At 30.8% G+C, this 7,493-nt stretch overlaps 1 protein-coding gene across 8 annotated transcripts in view; it reads right to left on the minus strand.

Annotated features, from left to right (window-relative positions):
• Positions 1-7,174, minus strand: part of LOC125065490 (poly(rC)-binding protein 3) — a 191,582-nt gene extending 184,408 nt beyond the window's left edge. For 3 of the 8 annotated variants that reach the window (XM_047673119.1, XM_047673126.1, XM_047673124.1), the window contains exon 1: positions 6,709-7,174. The gene's annotated coding sequence lies outside the window, so the exon portion shown is untranslated. The remainder of the gene's footprint in view (positions 1-6,708) is intronic. The other 5 variants (XM_047673129.1, XM_047673127.1, XM_047673121.1 and 2 more) reach the window with 4 other exon arrangements.
• Positions 7,175-7,493: the final 319 nt, after the last annotated feature.

A 7,493-nucleotide genomic window follows, 5' to 3' on the forward strand; every position in this document is an offset into this window, starting at 1 on the left:
CGTAAAGGACATCATTTGAGTGTACGACGATATGGTTAGAAATAATATTACTTGTGAGATGACGTCCGACTTTAGTTGTCTGAAAAGTATCTAGTACTTTACCAGCTGGTATTGGATTAGCTTTACCATAAAATATTCTTTAAACCAATTTAAATATATTTTTTTATTTATTTTTATTTAAATCTAATGAGATGCTGATATGGAATAACTATAACTAGGAATAACTAGGATTTAAATATAAATTAATATTTTTTTTGGGTGATACGTGTCCGATTTCCTGTGAACTGTAATTAGTAGGGACTCTAATACAAATAGCTTAAGTAGACCCGATGTGGATTACGGAATAGAAAACATTGCTGTAAACATCGAGTGCGACTTCAAATCCAGGTATCTCAGACTCAGCAACTTAATGTGTTTACAATTCATTTGCGGTGAAGGAAAACGCCGTGAAATTCTTAAACGACTACTTACTCGTAAACTTGCACTCAATGAAACAGAATGCTGGATTAAGATACAAAACCTTCCCTCTTTAGAAAAGAGTGGATTGTAAGACCGTGTAGACTTAGGACGAATAATTTATACGTTGTGATAATGTATATGTAAAAATAAAAGTATTATATATCTCAAACAATACAATAAACTAGAAACGTGAAAAATATAGGTATTGTTTAGAATGATTCATATTATACACTCACCGTTGTTGTTGTATGAACATACTAGTTTTTGCTCGCGACTTCACACACGTGTTAGGGGGAAGGATACAGGTGTTCGGGGTGAAATCCCTATATTCTATGCCAGACGATAATCTATCTTTGAGCCCATTAAGATCCAGAAGTTTTGACGTGATTGAGTAACAAACATCTATTCATCTAAACATTCGCAATTGTAATATTAGTAAGGAAGACAAGTCAATTATTTTAAATACGGAATATTAAATAATAACAAGAAGATAATATCATACAACATTACAAATATTTATGGGAGTGTTTTATTATTAATATAAGACATTATTAGTATTGAGCACGTAAGCCTTTGGAGCTGAGCCGAGAACACGTGCATCTTAACTGATGATTGTGGGCTCAAACCCAGGCAAGCACCACTGAATTTTCATGTGCTTAATTCGTGTTTATAATTCATCTCGTGCTCAGCGGTGAAGGAAAGCATCGGGAGGAAACCAGCATGTGTCTAATTTCAACGAAATTCTGCCACATGTGTATCCACTAAACCGCATTGGAGCAGCGTGGTGGAATATGCTCAAAACCTTCTCTTCAAAGGGACAGGAGGTCTTAGCCCAACAGTGGGAAATTTACAGGCTGTTAATTTTAAGCCTTTGGTCTTGCACCTGATCCGTCTCAGCCTTATCAGACTGCCGTACCGGAAGCTTAATTTGTGACTCGGGTTTTTTTTTGTGTGTGTACACACAAAAATTGCGCTCAGTATTGTGTACTAACATTTATCCTTCTTAGATAAATGGGGAGACTATTTACTTAAATTATGGACGCAGTGGTCGAATCCGGTCAGTGGGACAAAACATCTTCAATAACAGACGCACTCCTGTAAAATTCGTTACTTTTAACTAATAATAAAACCATTAATCAAATCATTTGCACTTAATTAAAATTAAATATTTTAATGTGAAAAATGTATTGGTGCGCAATACGATCTCTCGATTTGTTCTCAATATTACACAGTATATTAATTCGAGTTACAAAATATGTACTAGGTAAATGTACAAAGTATAGCGTAACCATAAGTATAGCGTTATATGTATCGTAATAGCACACGAAGCCAAAGTGCTTTGAATTTAAATATATTCATGTTTTTTATACGTCTTGATCATTGTAGTTCATGAAATTTTATACTAAAACAACAGTAGTTAAATATTGAACTTTTTTTTTTCTGGTGATCTCATCTTTTCGTATATTATTTATATAAAATTTCTTCGTATTACAGTACTAACTTAAAATCATATGGCATATAAAACCTCTTTAATTAACATAAATCAATGCGTTTAATACGACTTCTTTATCAATCACATGAATTTACTGTTCCAGTTTTATAACGGAATCAACTATAGCCTGTCTCCGTAAACCTGTCTAGGGCTTACTAGTTATTTGCTAGGTCATTCACACTATCGTCTTCCTTAAGCTGCCCTTACAGTTATTCGAGTACTGGTAGAAAAAATATATAACTTATTTTATATTTTTATTTTACACAATTCATTAATTATTTTGGATATGTTTAACACTTTCAAACCCAATTCGATGAGCTTTAGTTTATATTAGCTTTAATAGATTATTTAGTTTGGTATTTTATTTGTAGGGGCGACAGAATTATTCGAAAAAAAAAGGATTGTAATGATTTTTTATAATTTTTGTTAAAACTTTGGTGCTGTTTCCTTTAACTTTAACAATATATTCCAACCATGTATTTAATAGCTAGTTTCTTTATTACTATGTTCCTTTGTTAATAATATTTGACTCCAATATACGGGTAAGCTATGTGTCTAAGGATATTCATCTGAATATTTATTAACATATATAGACAAGGCACCAATGTCTCATGGGATCTATTAATAGTGTATATTTTATTAATAAAACATAAAAAGTAAAAAATAAATTCCTTAATTAAAAATAATATTAATAAAAAACGAGCGAGCAACGAACACAAATATATATATATTAAAAACAATAAAATGTTAGGCAACCCTTGATATTCATAAATCATTAAACACTTTCATATCAATATATGATACCTTGATTCGTATTAACGATTAATCAAATATATTTAATAAGGTCAGCGAATATGTTAATGCCTAAACGTTTTCAGAACCTCACAAGCCACTAATTACGTCGGATCCTACAAATAAAGGCTCTCACAAAACCCGTATTAATGCCGCTTGACCCTCAAGATTCTCAAGTTCCCTGAACAGTATCGCGATCGATATAAAATTCATGGCATTTGAAAATTTATGCTCGGAAAGCAATAAAAGCATTTTTATAACATACTTCAAACTTGATGAGATGAAAACTTTGACTTTATGGAAGAGTGGTTTTACAAAGCGAGAACGATATGAAAAATTTCTCGTGTACAGAAGTTCAATAGACTCTCTTCAGATGTATTTTGTTTGGACTTTGATAATAAACAGAATAATCTAAAGATGATCAAAACACATTTCCATAACAGCAGGAGTTCGAAATTTTCGATGCGAAATATTAAGAAAAATTTAGTCCATTATAAATAACAGACAGCCCTTGTTTATTACAAAAGATAAGAAAATATATTTGGTATATCTTTTAAGTGAAGATCATAACAGACAATAATTTAATATAAATGACGTCATAATTCTAATAATAGCAATTTTATTCAAATCTGATGACAGAATTTAGTCTCGGCTACCACTCACAATTCTCAAACAGTTATTTTATATCTGAATGAATTATGAATATCTCAGTATAATTATTATTACTAAAGCAGCATAACTATGTTTCCATCGTAATTTATGCTTAATACAAAGAGCGGCCACCTTTGTAGCCAATATGAATTGACTTACTTCATTTTCAAACTAAATGAAAATTGTACTCAAGAGTAATATGCCAACCATACTATGCGTCTTGTTGTATAAAAACTGAGGTATTAAGTCGCGTTGCGGCTTTCAATTCACAGTAGGTACCGGATTTCACCGTACTGTCGGACTCGTCGCGCCTGTTACTCGGAATTAGATGTTTGCTTTATAAGGTAACATACTACGTCTCTCTATACGTAATAAAATCCTTACTGTATGATAGCATGTCACTAACGGATTTCGTTCTGTGTTATTTAGGATTCTGTAAGAGATGTGTTTTTCATTTCCTTTAGTGCAATTGAATATAATAAGGTAGTTTTACTCGAAGTATATTAAGAAAAAAAAAATGGATGTGTGAAAATGATATAAATATAAAAAAAAACTCCGTTTTTATTTTTTTGTCAGTTACCTCATACGTATCATAGATTATAGAGTATTATATATTACAGTATATTGGCTGCATACTTCTTATCCTTATTAAAGGAGTAGCTATTAAAGATATTTACTTAATTTATCAAGAGTAAAGATACAATTACGATACAATTTAACAAACGTCAATTATCTTAATTTCAAATTTTACTTAAAACCAACAACAGGCGCAGATAATAGCTTAAGTTAACCTCAAATCGAAACAAACACATTAAAATAATATATTATTTAAATACTCCATACTCAACATACACTAGACTGATTCTACCATTAATTAATCTAATCCTTTTTACTAAATAAAAAATAAAAAAATAATTATTTAGTTTACTTAAATTCGCTTTAATAATAATTATTATGCCACCCCATGTTATATATATATCGTAATGATAATTTAAAGTGTGTTAATTATTAAAATAATATAAACATTTTTATCTCGTCAAGTAATTTAAGTAATTTATTAATTATATTATACATATTAAGAAGGTTTTAAATAATTCATTGAATTTAAAAGCATATTTAGTGATAATAAATTATACCAACGCGTGAAGTAGCAGTCTGTTGCAAGTATTTCGGAACACGCGTACGATTCTATTTATAAGATATATATTAATAAACAGCTTTAAACAGCGAAGCGTTTGCAAATTTATATAAGTATTTGTCCATTGGTTGTGAACACGTACAAAACGACATGAATATTTTAAACACTACATTTTTTATTATTGCTTTATACAGTTTATTAATTCATTGAATACAATATTTACTTGTTAACGATTTGAACTAATAATATAATGATCGAAAATATTATATGATTAAACAACTATGTGTATGTATGATTCTTATGTAAAATCTAAGTAATCAATAACAAATAAATAAACTTGAACATTGACAATCACAAGCATATTTAATCTTTTGAACGATAATCCTCTAAACAAAACTGTCAAAGATGCATAAAATCAGAGTCCCTGCTGGAATTGAATAAAACATAATTTCAGCACGTCATGGTGTATAAAATATGAATGAGATAAAGTAGTATCTACAGTAGCAGGGCTTCTAGGTCGACAACAATGCTCCCAGAGTCCCAATAGGAAAATTTGTCTCCATTTTTGCGCCCCTGAGCGTATATAATTTAACCCATAAAGACCGTAAGGGAGAAAGTTTTCAACGCACTAAGTGTATTTTCAGAAAAAGTTTGTAACGAAACAGTTAATGCTCTTGGTACTTTTATTAAATAATAAATTCATGAAATAAATGTTGTATTAATAAATAAATATGATTTTTCTTCCTAAGTTTGTCCTCTATGTTCCGAAAACATTCAGTCGATTGGAATGAAACTTTGATGAGTGACTTCAATATCGACGTTTTATGTAGTCTCTTATTTTTCCTGAGGGCTTAATTTTTTTTTCTAATATTATAATTGTACTGAGCTATTCTCCATATTTTTTTACAACTTTTAGTTATTTGTTTATAAGATAGACCAAATAAAAATAACAAATCTTTATAGACAGTGATTTGAGGGTTTATTTGTCTATTAGACGTTCTAATCGAGAGAGGTTGATAAGATATCGTACAATCAGACATAAATAATTAGATAATTAATTACATTTGTATTTTCAATAATATCGCAAACGTTAACGAAGTAATTTAAATCAATATTTTTAAATTTTAAAGTCAGCAAGTAAAGTTATTTCGATTTGGAATGAAAACAATGAAAGCGTATTCTGTAAGTTTTCTTTTCGCGAATTTTGTAAACGGTGTGGTAATGTTGGTGCTTTCAAATAGTTAAATTTTTTGTACAACAACTAAAATAGTGAAAAACAATACCTCATTTTTCTATTCGAAAATCTTTGATGAGCGAGAAAATTTTTAAATATATTTATTTCAACAAAAAAAAAATAGTTTATCGCAACTTACTAGCAATAAACAAAATTTATACGAATTTGAAAAAAAAATCGTTTTGTGTATTTTTCATTTATTAATAAACAGAAGCTATCGCTGATATTGCTATCACTGTTGGGTGAAATTAAATATATACATAAAATATTAAATCTTAATATCACCTAACTTAGCTTACCTTCATCTAACATTTATTTTAAAAAAAAGAAACAATATTTAAAAATGGAACCATACAGTTTTGCCTCAGTTTAGAAAACATACGCTTCCATGCTTGATGTATGATACGATCATGTCATTCAAGCCTGTGGTGGAGCGGGCGATTAAGAGAATTGGTTTTATGTCATATCAAGGATTTCAATGTCATTTTGGCGCGCTTCGCCTTCGATAGTGTTAATCGATGGATTGGCTTTATTGACAAGTAAATTACTGGAAATTATCATTAATATGACAATTAAGATTTTTTTTATATATTTTTTTTGTAACAATAATTACTAACGTATAATATGTTTATTGTTCTTTAAAAACTTCATGACGTCTTTTTGCCTTGTTTAATAATTATTTTTAACATTCGTAAGCAAATAAAAATATACAATTTTGTATTTTAAAGCTATTAATTAAACAAGCCTGCATTGAATAAGGATAGACTATCCTAGTAGTAGAAGATAAAACGTAAACAACAAACGACACATAAATAAAAATAAAAATAACACAAATAATGAGCAAAGTAAAGTTTCTGCTGGAAACTTCAGGGATCTTTGCATCTTTAAAACGCAAATTAAAGCGGTAGATATTAAAAAAAGCAGACCAAGAGGAATTCTTACCTACTTAAAAGATGTAAATGAGATCGGCAACTTGAAACTGGCGCCTTTGACTTGGGACACTTTTCACTTCTCCTATAATCCAAATATTCTTTTTCTCAATCACAAATGTCTAGTCGAAAGTCACAGTTAAGCTATTCAATTTATTTAATCTTAAAGACACAACAAAATCAATTTTAAAACTACGAAATGAACTGTTAAAAAACGGAAACGAGATGAAAACGATGAAAATTTATTTTAATGAATGAGAGGTTTATTTATTTTCAAAATGATACTTCGGGAAAACGGCACGCTCAAATTAGTACCGGTAGGATTTGGATATCGTACGTCACGGACAGGAGAGGTTCGGACACACGACCGAGGAGACCGAGTCGACGTGAGTGACGCTGAACCAGGGCCTCCCGCCCGCCTAGCGTCGCGCGCTCCCGTGAGCAAAAAGGATGCAGCGAACTAACCCCCGGCCCCGCGAATATCGCCGCTCTGATCTTCTAGCCAGAGTCTCAAGTACTCTTCACAGTTGGCAGCGCTCGTTCGGAGAGGGAGGGTTTTCTATTTATTAATACGAAACTGACATATGTAGCACAGACGATGCCATTTGATTTTGTAACTTAGATTCATTGTAATAAAATTGATTCTAGCTTAAATCGCATGGGATGAACACCTGACGTTCGGCGTCATATCGCGAAACATATGCCCCGGTTGGCTAGGTGTAGCAAATACCATAACGAATACTTTGGCTGAACACGCGCCATATTATGCAACGTTACGTCGTGTATTGTACTGTTTAA

The sequence above is a fragment of the Vanessa atalanta genome, chromosome 7 (genome assembly GCF_905147765.1).
Source record: "Vanessa atalanta chromosome 7, ilVanAtal1.2, whole genome shotgun sequence".
Taxonomy (NCBI): Eukaryota; Metazoa; Arthropoda; class Insecta; order Lepidoptera; family Nymphalidae; genus Vanessa; species Vanessa atalanta.